Source organism: Sus scrofa, chromosome 2 (genome assembly GCF_054392235.1).
Source record: "Sus scrofa isolate SSC_HxYL_T2T_F1_AM1 chromosome 2, Sscrofa_HxYL_maternal_Yorkshire_Landrace_v2.0, whole genome shotgun sequence".
NCBI lineage: Eukaryota > Metazoa > Chordata > Mammalia > Artiodactyla > Suidae > Sus > Sus scrofa.
In genome coordinates this window covers 127,846,067-127,859,152 of record NC_139384.1, presented here as the reverse complement: position 1 = coordinate 127,859,152, position 13,086 = coordinate 127,846,067, and the positions used below count along the sequence as shown (strand labels likewise).

At 40.5% G+C, this 13,086-nt stretch overlaps 1 long non-coding RNA gene across 6 annotated transcripts in view; it reads right to left on the bottom strand.

Annotated features, from left to right (window-relative positions):
• The window catches only part of LOC100739170 (band 4.1-like protein 4A), a 269,965-nt gene that overhangs the window by 151,008 nt on the left and 105,871 nt on the right, over window positions 1-13,086 (bottom strand). For 5 of the 6 annotated variants that reach the window (XR_014838559.1, XR_002342067.2, XR_014838558.1 and 2 more), the window contains one exon: window positions 9,440-9,544. The exons of the other annotated variant lie outside the window; for it this stretch is intronic. This is a non-coding gene — a long non-coding RNA (band 4.1-like protein 4A). The remainder of the gene's footprint in view (window positions 1-9,439; window positions 9,545-13,086) is intronic. 6 annotated transcript variants of the gene reach the window in all.

The window sequence follows — 13,086 nt, the reverse complement described above, 5'->3', positions numbered from 1 at the left end:
ATCATAATAAGGTTAGTTATTAACATCTATCACCTCACACAGTTACAATCTTTTCTCTTGTGTAATGAAATTTTAAGATCTAGCCTCTTAGCAACTTTCAAATATATAACACAGAATTGTTCACTATTGTCACCATGGTGCACATTACACTCCCAGAACTCATAACTGGAAGTTTCTGCCTTTTGACCCCCTTCATCCCTTCCCCCACCTCCCGTCCTGACAACCACTCATCTGCTGTCTGCATCCATGAGTGCAGCATTTTTAGATTCCACATATAATTGAGATTATACACTCTTTGCCTTTCTCTGACTTATTTCAAGACAAAATCCACCCATGTTGTTGAAAATAGTAGGATTTCCTCTTTTATATAGCTAAATAACATTCCATTATAAAATATTTATCACATCTTTATCCATTCCTTTGACAACCTTAGTTTATTTCCCTGTCTTGGCTACAAAAGTTTCACCTTGTAATAATCCAACATGATAAACTTCATTTCTCTCTTTGCAATAGGACTCATTTTATCACTGACACCTATTTTAGCAGTCATTACAGTACCTGCCAGAACTTAAAGATACAGAAAATGAAATCTTACTCACAATGCAAAATACACTAAAGAAGAATATCATTATTCACAGCAAAGCCTACCTGCTGGTGCTCAATGGATAGGATCATTTTTTTTTTTTTTTCTTTTTGGCTTACACCCATGGATTGCAGAAGTTCCTGGGCCAGGGATCAAACCCATGTCATAGCAGTGACCTGAGTGGCTGTAGTGATAATGCTGGATCCTTAACCTGCTGCACCACAAGTGAACTCCCAAGATGAGAACATTTTTGCTCAATAATCCTCAGAGCATTTGGGGGCACTGAGCAGGAAACTACACAGTATAGTTTCTATATTTTTAGGAAGTTCTCTCAGAAACATACGTAGCCAGAAGCAGCAGCATTAAATGTGAGAGCCTAAATATTCATTTAGAACATAGGAAAACTATGGACAAAATCATATCAACATTTTTAGGAAAAGGCAGAGTAAAAGTGATCATAAAAAAGACTGAAATAGGTGGAGTTCCCGTCATGGCTCAGCGGAAACGAATCAGACTACTATCCATGAAGACACAGGCTCGATCCCTGGCCTCGCTCAGTGGGTTAAGGATCTGGTGTTGCTGTGAGCTTGGGTGTAGGTAGCAGATGCAGCTCAGATCTGGCATTGTTTGTGGCCATGGGGTAGGCCAGCAGCTACAGCTCCAACTGGCCCCCTAGCCTAAGAACCTCCATATGCCGCAGGTTCAGCCCTAAAAACAAAACAAAACAAAAAAGAGTTAATAGGAAACAACCAGAAGAAAACTTGAAAAAAGAAAAACAAGGAGAATGTGTTGTCAGAAGAGCAAAATGAGAACATTTTAAGAATGGAGTCATTAGGGTCAACACAACTGAAAGCTCAAGGAAGAGAAAGGCTGAAAGTGTCCCCGTGGATGTTGTAACGAATGAGGTCCCAGAGGACTGTTTTGGTTTATGATGAGTAGCAAAGCGGAAAGGTGAGAAGTTTAGCAATGAATGGGATTTGGGAAAAGTGAAGGCGATGAATCCAAGCAAAGCTTTCTGGAGTTTAGGTGTGAGTCAATAAGGCAGTAGACACAGGAGCTCATGGGGGTGTGGGAGGGTGGTTTTAAATGGGAGAGGCTTAAATGTGCCTAAACCCTGATGGAAGAGAGGGAACAGAGAGGGGAAGGGCTGCAGATGCAAGAATGAGAGATGATAAAATCCAGGTGAGAGGCACTGGGGCTCTTCTATTGAGAGGAGAGAAAAGGATGTGAAAGAAGCAACCAAGTGCGTGTGGAACTTTAAGAAGTCGGGAAGTTTCCATCTGACTGCTTTACTGTCTTGGTGAAGAAGAGTTCACTCAGGAAGAGGACATTTGTGTACACTGACTGAATTTTGTGACCAAAAAAATAAGTAAGTAAAAGCATATGATGATAACTACTAATTTTAAAACCAGGAGTAGTATTGGGGTATCACATTTATTCTTTTTTTATTTCCCCCAGTCACAGGCAGAGCGAGCAGAAGTTCCCAGGCCAGGGATTGAACCTGAGCCACAGCAGTGACAATGCCCAAGTCTTTAACTGCAAGGCCACCAGGGAACTGCTATTCTTACTGCTGCTTTCAATATCAACAAAACTCATCTTCAAAAATTTCCAAAGGTGTTTAAGAGTCCACCTTATGTGATTTTCTCTCTTCTTTCCCCTAGCCTGTTTCCTTCTTTCCTCTATTCCACTTTTAAAAATATGTGTCACCAGAAATATTTTCTTCTATCCCAGTTTCAATAGGAGTCCTTCAAAATGTTTAACATCTTATAATACAAAGAGTGTTCTCTGACTTGGTCCTACAACAATCCTGAGAACTGAGGTATGGAAGGCATTATTCTTAATATTCAGAAAAATTAAGCAACTTGACCATTTATTAGAAGCAGATATAGGACTCAGACCTATCTTGTGACTCCAAAGGCAATTATCTGATCCACCACATCACACTTCATTTATAATAACTTCTGAACACCGAAAGGCAGCTCATGTTCCTTCCAGCCTCAGAGTCATTTCAAACTCACCCAATTATTATAAGTAAACAAGCCTGCATTATTAATTCCAATTCTCTGCCTATCATTAACAGATCTCACCATCCCTCTAAGGAACCAAGATAATCTTGAAGTGGAACCAATATTACTCATAGACATCTGCGGATGCGCATGCAGCCCTAATCACAGAAATCCTGAGCATCTGCAGAAGAACATATGCTGTAATGACCCAGGGAAGTAATAGTGTTTCTACATAATGTGATGAACTGAAACAAGAAAGCTCAGGCTTCCACTGAGCTAGCAAGAGAAACTGCTTCCCACAGTAACCACGTGTATTGGTTTCTTTTTGCTGCTGAAACACATGACCATAAACTTGGTATCTTAAAAGCACAGACATGTATCATCTTCCAATTCTGAAGGTCAAAAGTCCAAAATGGTCTCATGGGGTGCAACAGACTGAATGTTTGTGTCTGCTGGAAATTTCTATGTTAAAGCCCTAATCCCAACAGGATGGTGTTTGGAGGCAGGGCCTCTGGGAGGTAATTAGGTCAGATGGGAATGGGATTTGTGCCCTTTTAAGAACTCTTTCACCAAGTGACGTTACAAGGAAAAGTACGCAATCTACAACCTGGAATAGGACCCTCCCCAGAACCCAACCATGCTGGCACCCTGATTTCAGACTTTCATCCTCCAGAACTGTGAGAAATCAATGTTTCTATTTAAACCACCCAGTTTATGGTAATTTGTTAAAGCAGCCCAAACTAAGACACTGGGCTTATAATCAAAGCAGGGTAGTGCTCCTTCTGGAGGATCCAGGGGAGAATTCTTGCCTTGCCTTTTCCAGCTTTTTCAGGCTGCCTGGCTTCCTGGTATCAAGACCTCCTTCCAGTAAATACACGACTCTGACCTCTGCGTCCACTGCCACATCTCCTTCTCTGACTGTCCTGCCTCCTCTTTCATGGAGAAGAATGCTTGTAATTATATGGGTCCCACCTGGAAAATATCCCAATCATGAGATCCTCAATTTAATCACATCTGTAAATTCCCTTTTGTCATATAAGGTAATGTATGCACAGGTGCTGGGGATTAGGACACAGAGCAGAGAGATCTGGTATCCACTCAAAGCAAAGACACACAAAGCTAATCTACTGGCCACATGCCATGAGGAAAGCAGCTGAGCTAGTCCCTCAACTAGGATATACAGGCCTAGAAGGTGCTGGAAGGAGCCCACTTTCCTGGCAGCTCTGCTGTTCTAGAGTAAGCATCAGTACTTTAAGAGAATTTTAAATACAGCTAGTTAAGTGGCAACGTCATTAGACAAAGCTAAGTCTCTGCCTCCCAGGTGTGTTCCTGTAATCCCTCACATCCACCCTATACCAAGGCTGGAAATCCTGTGTAAGTCAAACCAGGGCCCTGATATGACACAGGCCAGAGCAGAACAGAAAGTAGATTCTAGGCCCAGGCTAAGTGCTCTCACCACTGTTTTGAGGAAAAGAATCTTCAAGTACACGAACCCCCTGGTGCATCTTTAAGAGACAGCTTTCTAAAAGAAAGTCTGAGGTAACGCAGTCTCAATAAGCATGTCTTGATGAAGAACTGCTTTATTTCCCAGAGACTCTCTGTACAGACCCACCGTGAGAAATGAAGTTAAGAAATTACGATGCCTAGAGTGTTCCACATCAAGTCAGCCGTACCCTTAGAGAGATGTCAGCTTTAACAAGGTTTATTTCTGTCCAGCTGTTACTCTTTACACCAAGGTAACACCTAAATCAATGCATTTGCTATGAGAATTTCCCAGGACTTGGTCCCAAGGGATGCACAGCTTAATAAAATTTGTATTTTTTCATTTAATATTCCAGTCAGTAAATTCCTTTTCCTCAGACTTCCTTAGACTCTGTGAAAAACATCAAAAGCTCGAGAACATGGCCTGCACAGATGAGGTACTCATTAAATAACCATTGAACAACCACATGAATGTGTGAATACACAAAGGCCTAAATAAGCTCTCTTGCTACAAGGTCAATCTGAGAAGTTGGCTTATCGGAAAACGCCACTCAGAGCCTCTCTACAAACATTAATATGTAAGTTACATAAAAGGGAAATCTTCAGTGACCTCAGTGTGCAGGACCTTTTCATCCTACAGGCATTCCCGTCAGGATATTACACTGGTTGAAGGTCTTAGAGACGTGAAGACTTGGGTTTGAGTTCCGGTCTTAATACTTGCTGGTTATGGGACCTTGAGGAAGTTGTTTAACCTTTTCATTTTTATTTTTAATTTTTTAAATTTAAAAAATTTTTTTATTTTTGCTTTTTAGGGCCTCACCCATGGCACACAGAAGTTCCCAGGCTAGGGGTCAAATTGGAGCCACAGCTGCCAGCCTACACCACAGCCACAGCAACACAGGATCCAAGCAAGTCTGCAACCTACACCACAGCTCATGGCAATGCCAGATCCTTAACCCAATGGGCGAGGCCCAGGATCAAACCCACATTTTCATGGATCCTAGTTGGATTCATTAACCACTGAGCCACAAAGGGAACTCCGAACCTTTTAGCTTCTGGTTCTTCCCCTCTGATGACAGAATAGTAGTATTTGACCTGCACAGTTGTTCTGAGCATGTAATGAATGTAAGAAAATGGGAGTTCCCGTCGTGGCGCAGTGGTTAACGAATCCGACTAGGAACCATGAGGTTGCGGGTTCGGTCCCTGCCCTTGCTCAGTGGGTTAACGATCCGGCGTTGCCGTGAGCTGTGGTGTAGGTTGCAGACTCAGCTCGGATCCCGTGTTGCTGTGGCTCTGGCGTAGGCTGGTGGCTACAGCTCCGATTCAACCCCTAGCCTGGGAACCTCCATATGCCGCAGGAGCGGCCCAAGAAATAGCAACAACAACAACAAAAGACAAAAAGACAAAAAAAAAATAAATAAATAAATGAATGTAAGAAAATGTTCAACAGTTCCTGATACTTTGGTGACAAGGACAGCAGCAGCTGATACTGTTTAGATCAGGTCCCCTTGGATACCGTGGTTCTATAGGACAGACAGCAAGTTCCCTGCCATGTGGGGTCCACCTGTCCCAGGGACATGTACATCCCTAATTCTCCAGGGTAGCTGCCCATCTCTTCATGCAACATACACTAGTTCTCTGAGGTGGGCATAAAGCCCTCGCTGACCCTTCCTCACCAGCTCTTCAGCCACTGCCAGTCTAACTCGCTCACATTTGCACACTTATACTTTGACCACAACTGGCTGAACAGCAGTGCTGCAGGCTGTCCAGTCTATCCCACACCCCCACCATGGGCCTGGCCCCAAGGCACAGTCCACACTGTTAATGGAGGGAGGAGGAAGGACATCTGTTCACTGATGTAGCAATCTCATTTTCCTTGTTGTCTTTCCTCCCTCTTATCCCCACCTCTTCTTCCCGCTTCCTCTTTTTACTTGCTTCAAGAATTGACCTAAGTGGTCCCCATTAGCGCCTCAAAATCTTCTCTATGTAGATCTTAATTACACAAAAGATTGTTTCACAGGCATTCACCATTAAAATCAACTTTCAGCTGCAGAAAAGAGTAAAGCAGGAGTTCCTGTCGTGGCGCAGTGGTTAACGAATAAGACTAGGAACCAAGAGGTTGCGGGTTCGGTCCCTGCCCTTGCTCAGTGGGTTAACAATCCGGCATTGCCGTGAGCTATGGTGTAGGTTACAGACACGGCTCGGATCCCGCGTTGCTGTGGCTCTGGCGTAGGCCAGTGGCTACGGCTCCGATTCGACCCCTAGCCTGGGAACCTCCATGTGCTGCGGGAGCAGCCCAAGAAATAGCAAAAAGACAAAAAAAAAAAAAAAAAAAAAAAAAGAAGAAGAAGAAAAGAGTAAAGCAATGAACAAAATCCAATCTAATGGACAATAATTCAGGTACATTCATAGAAATCATTCCTCTATTTTTAAGACAAAGATTTTTCACCATGTCCTATGCCATTCTGACAGAAAGACATTCTTAAATTCTTTTTTCCACTTCTTCTAAATTATTTTTTCCATTATAGTTGGTTTACAGTGTTCTGTCAATTTTCTACTATACAGCAAAATGACCCAGTCACAACATACATATATACATTCTTTTTCTCACATTTTCCTCTACCACGCTCCATGACAAGTGACTAGATATAGTTCTCAGTGCTATACAGCAAGATCTCTTTGCTTAAATTCTTACTGACTCTAAATAACTACAGGATATGAAGGGTTGTTCCTACTAATATAAAGAATGGACAGAGAAATGCAAATTCAGGTTTATCAACAATTTCCTCAGAAACTTAAAGTTGGTGGTGGGGGGTTGCCCTTCTAGAGTGAAAAGGCTGCCTGCTCTTATTCCTGCCCCAGAACCCAAGAGAAGCAAATCAGGAATAGAATTTCGTGTTCCTACCCATACAACCTGGATCAGCCCTACAGAAATGATACTTAAATGGTGACCTTAAGGAAGGGCAAATTTTCATGACCTTATTCACACAGCTTCCTACAATAAGAGGAAAATAAGACAATCAGACAAAACATTTGAACATGAAAAGACGAAGTAATATTTATAAATCACCTCTATTTTATCTGAGTTTACTAGAAAGAAAGAAATTCAGGAGGCAAAAAAATAGCTTTTCGTGTGATCGACGCAGCCAATGCTTTTATGACATAAAAATCATGACTTAGCAGTTTTCTCCCTCCAACTGTATAATTTATTTTCTCCTAAAACCTGTTTTACAAACACTATCACAAATGACATCCCTTAGAAATAGAAGTATGAGAAAAAAAAAAAATGGTTGTCCTTAACAAGCCCTAGACAACTTTGAATGAACGAATACTACTAATTCTACTAATTCTAATTCAATACTACTAATTCTTTTGCAATGATATGAGCCATTGTTTGAACTTCTCTAGCTTTTCACATTTTTCCTGTGGAATGTGAAGAAGGGAAGGGCGGGGGGAGCCAGAGAGACAGATAAGGTCTATACAATTGTAGCAAGACAGTCAATCTTTCCAGGCAAGGTCTGACATACTAGATAAGATCAGGAAACTGAATTTCCTTCTGCTCAGAAAAATGCTATTTCAGAAATATGAATGTAATGCAAGATATCTTCTATAGCCTTCAACTTAATCTTTCAGTATGGATTTATAGTTCTGCAATACTGACTTATGACCTATACAGGGCAGAATTCAGTAAGCTTCTGAATATGTCCAGTCCCTTTCTTTGAAGTATGCATTAATGACCACTTGCCTTTAGAAAGCCATTTTGTCCTATGGAAAGCTAACCAACACACCCAATTTTTTATTCCTACTTTCTGAAATCCTCCTGTAAAACAGAACAGGTTATGGAACTAGCTCAAGAAAAATCACAAGTTATCATCATCAAGAGCATTCCATTCGCCTGCCTCTTCTCATCCTAGCACATTCTTGGGAAAAGGGCAGAAGCAAACTCACTCAGACAATCATGTGTCTCAATGAACAGACCCCAGGTGACCTAGTGGAGGCTGGAGAACTGAGAAAGGAAAAGGAGGAAATCTATTTCAAAAGGAGTATAAAAAATAAAAGTTCAGTCAAATGGCCTTTTTTTTTCTTTCTTTTTAGAGCCACACCCGCAGCATATGGAAGTTCCTAGGCTAAGGGGTCAAATTGGAGCTTCAGCTGCCAGTCTACACCACAGCCACAGCAACACGGGATCTGAACGGCACCTGTGACCTACACTGCAGCTTGAGGCAATGCCGGATCCTTAACCCAGTAAGTGAGGCCAGGGATCGAACCCAAATCCTCATGGGCACTAATCGAGTTCTTAACCCACTGAGCCACAAGGGGAACCCCTAAGTAAGGTATTTTGAGGTAAGCATATAAGCATTATAAGCATAACAAGACTGAGGTTAAGATCTTAGAAAGTCACATTGATGAATATATTTTCACCCCTCAAAATCATCACCTCCAAAGTCTCTCCTCTGTTCATCATAAAAGAAATAGCTCTTCAGCCTTATAACCATGTAGAATCTGTACTAACCAATGGGGTGACTTTCTTATAACTTCCCACAACCAACCAGTCAGGAAGGTCTTGAGTTAAATCCCCATGAACAACTGACCATCAGACACCAAAAGCTTGGGTGCCTTTATTACTCATATTCAAACTCATGAATGAAAACCCCTACTTATTTATTTATTTATTTATTTTTGCTCTTTTTTTGAGGGCCGCTCCCACAGCATACAGAGATTCCCAGGCTAGGGATCTAATCAGAGCTACAACTGCCGGCCTATGCCACGGCCACAGCAATGCAGGATCCGAGCCGCGTCTGCAACCTACACCACAGCTCACAGCAACGCCAGATCCTTAACCCACCAAGCTAGGCCAGGGCTGGAACCCGCAACCTCATGGTTTCTCGTCGGATTCGTTTCCGCTGCGCCACAATGGGAACTCCCCCCTCCTTATTTTATTTTGTGACTGCTCATCCAACTTCTAAAACTTAGGCACCTTTCTACACTACTTCTTCTCTTTAAACCATTTAGTTTCTTAAAAAGCAATAATATCTGTCACTTCAAAAGACCAGCCACCAGAATCCTAACCATTTTAACGGCTAATTCAGTCCCTGTAAGAGCACAAAAGGCAAGTACTCTCTGAGATGGCTGCAAAAACAGAAACCATGCAAGCCACCAACAAAGAACTCTCTATATACATAAGCTGTGAATCCTACAAATCTACAGATTTTTGGCAGAGGTGGAAAAGATGCCAAGAAAATGGCAATAGAAAATATGTTTAAGTTTTCCAGTCATTTTCAGTTACAAAAGCCTAGTCATCAGGAAAAGCCAGAGATACGGTGAAATTTATAACCAGAAAAATTTAATATGAAGTCACTGTACTCACCGTCTGATGGTTTCTGTCACAGTAACGCAGCCCAAAATAATCTATCTCCACAAGGTTTATGTGACGAAATACGTGCTCAAGGACAACGGAACCTTTCGTTGACTTCTGCAAAAACAATTCACAGTTTTTTTGTTTTTTTGGTTTTTTTTTTTTTTTTTTTTGCTTTTTTTTAATAAAGTGTCTTGTCTTTCTCAGTGGGGCACAGTCACAGTTCTCATCTTTTATTAGCTTCACTCACATGGGAAAAATTTTATTAGCCCCTGGGTCCCTCCTTAAGTTTTGCCTCAATTACAAAGAAAGGGATTCTAAGTATTCAATAAATTGCTTTAGAAAACAATTTTTAAACTGTTGTACATTTTAAATTAATACAAGGTGTAGTATCTTGTCTTTTGGCACTGTAAATTCAAGGCAAAATTATCATTTTAATAAAGATCATAGTTTATGTGAAGTGTAGCTAATAGACTCATTCTAAAAACTTACATTGGTTAAAATTCCACAGTTCTTTCACTTTAAAAAAGCAATTATCACTTACATCATTATTCCACAATTAAAGCAGAATACATATAAAGTTGAAATAACAATAGCCAATGCTTTTAAAATTTTTTATTTTTCTTAAAAAAGTTGTTTTTTTTAATTTAAATATTAGTTTCAAGTGTAATACATTTGCATACATTATCAAATGATCACCAGGGTAAGTTTAGTAACCATCTGTCCCCATACACAGTTATTACAATATTACTGACCATATTCCTTGTGCTCCATATTGTATCCTTGTTATTATATAACTGGAGGTCTGTACCATTTAATCCCTTCACCTATTTCACCCCTCCCTTCTGGCAACCATCCATTACTTCTCTGTATCTACAAGTCTGCCTTCATTTTATTTTGTTTGTTCTGATTTTAGATTCCACAAGTATTTGTCTTTCCCTGACTCACTGCACTAAGCATAATATCCTCTAGATTTATCCATGCTGTCATAAATAGCAAGACTTCTTTTTTTAAAAAAATGACTGAGTAGTAGTATTCTATTGTGTATATATATACACAGCACATCTTCACCCATTCATTTATCAATGAACACTCAGGCAGCTTCTACATTTTGGCTATTGGAAATAATGCTTCATTGAACACTGGAGTGCATTTATCTTTTCAAACTAGTGTAGTGTTTGTGATTTTCTTTAATGATTTTTATTTTCTCCACCATAGCTGGCTTACAGTGTTCTGTCAATTTTCTACTCTACAGCCAGATGACCCAGTCATATGTACATATAAACATTCTTTTTCTGTCTTTATCATGCTCCATCATAAGTGACTAGATATAGTTCCCAGTGCTATACAGCAGGATCTCATTGCTTATCCATTGCAAAGGCAGTATGTTTTTTATTTCTTCAGGTAAAGAAGTAAAATTGCTAAATCATATGGCAGTTCTACTTTAATTTTTCGTAACTTCTCTTTTACTTCTGATTTTAGTCTTTTGGGCCCCCTTTCACTTCTGATTTTACTCTTTTGGGCCCTCTTGGTAAGTCTGGCTAGAGGTTAGGAATTTTGTTTGTCTTTTCAAAAAATCAGTGCTTAGTTTCATTGATCTTTTCTATTGACTTCCTAGTCTGTGCTTCACTTATTTCTTCTTCAGTCTTTATGATTTCTTATGTTATCTGTGGGTTTTGTTTGTTCTTTATCTATATCCTTTAGATGTAAGATTAGATTTTTGAGATTTTTCTTTGCTGGGGTAGGCTTGAATTACTATAAACTTCCTTCTTAGAACTGCTTGTCCTGCACCCCACATATTTTAGACTGTTATGTTTCAATTTTCATTTATCTCTAGAGTTTCTGATTTCCTCTTTGATTTCTTTCGGTGACCCACTAGTGTTTAGCTTCCATGTCTTCATGTTTTTTGCAGTTTTCTTTTTATAGGTGATTTCTAGTCTTTTTATTTATTTATTTATTTTCTTTAACAGACTATTTAGCAAGTATTTATTGAGCACCTGCTGTGTGCCAGGTACCATTTGAGGCACTCAGTAGATTTCTAGTCTTATACCAGTGAGGTTGGAAGAGACACTTGATATGATTTCAATCTTCTTATATTTATAGAAACTTGTTTTGTATGCTAGCATGTGATCTATCCTGGGGAATGTTTTACATGAAAAGAATATGTACTCTGCTTTTAGATAGAATGTTCTATATGTATCTACTAAGATCGTCAGATCTAATATGTTAAGGCAAGTTATTGATTTTCTGCCTGGATGATCTATCCCTTGATGTCAATGGTGTGTTAAAGTCCCCTATTATTATTGTTACTATCAATTCCCCACTTTGTTTCTTAACATTTGCTGTATGTATTTAAGCACTCCTTTGTTAGATAGATATATTTTTGTACTTATTGTATCTTCTTTCTTGTTGATTTAATCCCTTAGATTATCATGTACTACCCTTCTTTTTCTCATTACACTCTTTCTTTTTTTTTTTTTTTTTTTTTTGTCTTTTGTCTTTTGTTGTTGTTGTTGTTGCTATTTCTTGGGCCGCTCCCGCGGCATATGGAGGTTCCCAGGCTAGGGGTCGAATCGGAGCTGGAGCCACCAGCCTACGCCAGAGCCACAGCAATGCGGGATCCGAGTCGCGTCTGCAACCTACACCGCAGCTCACAGCAACGCCGGATCGTTAACCCACTGAGCAAGGGCAGGGACCGAACCCGCAACCTCATGGTTCCTAGTCGGATTCGTTAACCACTGCGCCACGACGGGAACTCCTACACTCTTTCTTTTAAAGTATATTTTGTCTGATACAAATATTGCTACCGCAGCTTTCTTTTCATTTCCATTTGCCTGGAATATTTCCCCCCATCCTCTCAGTACGTGCGTCTTAGATTTCAAGTAAGTCTCTTTCAGGCAGGATATACATGGGTCTTCTTTTTTTTTTTCTTTTTTTAGGGCCATGCCTGCAGCATATGGAGGTTCCCAGGCTAGAGGTCCAATGAGAGCTACAGCTGTCAGCCTATACCACAGCCACAGCAATGCCAGATCTGAGTCACATCTGCCACCTACACCACAGGTCATAGCAATGCCGGATCCTTAACCCACTCAGCGAGGCCAAGGATCAAACCAGCAACCTCATGGTTCTTATTCCTAGTAGGATTCGTTTCTGCTGCACCATGATGTGCACACCATGGATCTTCTTTTTCATCCAGTGAGCTATTCTGTTTTTTGTTTTTTATGGCTGCACCCAGAGCATATGGAAGTTCCCAGGCTAGGGGTCAAACTGGAGCTGCAGCTGCCAGAGTACACCGCAGCCACAGCAATGCCAGATCCAATCCTTGTCTTTAACCTATGCCATAGCTCATGGCAACGCTGGATCCTTAATCCACTGAGTAAGGCCAAGGATCGAACTGTCATCCTCATGGATACTAGCTGCATTCTTAACCCACTGAGCCATAGCAGGAACTCCCATACTCTGTCTTTGGATTGGAGAATTTAGATTTTAAATAACTGATAAGTATATGCTTACTGCCATTTTGTTAACAATTTTATGGTTGTTTTGGTAGCTTTTGTTTTTTTGTTTTGCACCCCCTGCAGCATATGGAATTCACAGGCCAGGGATCAGATTCGAGCTGTAGTTGTGACCTATGACACAGCTGCAGCAACACTGCATCC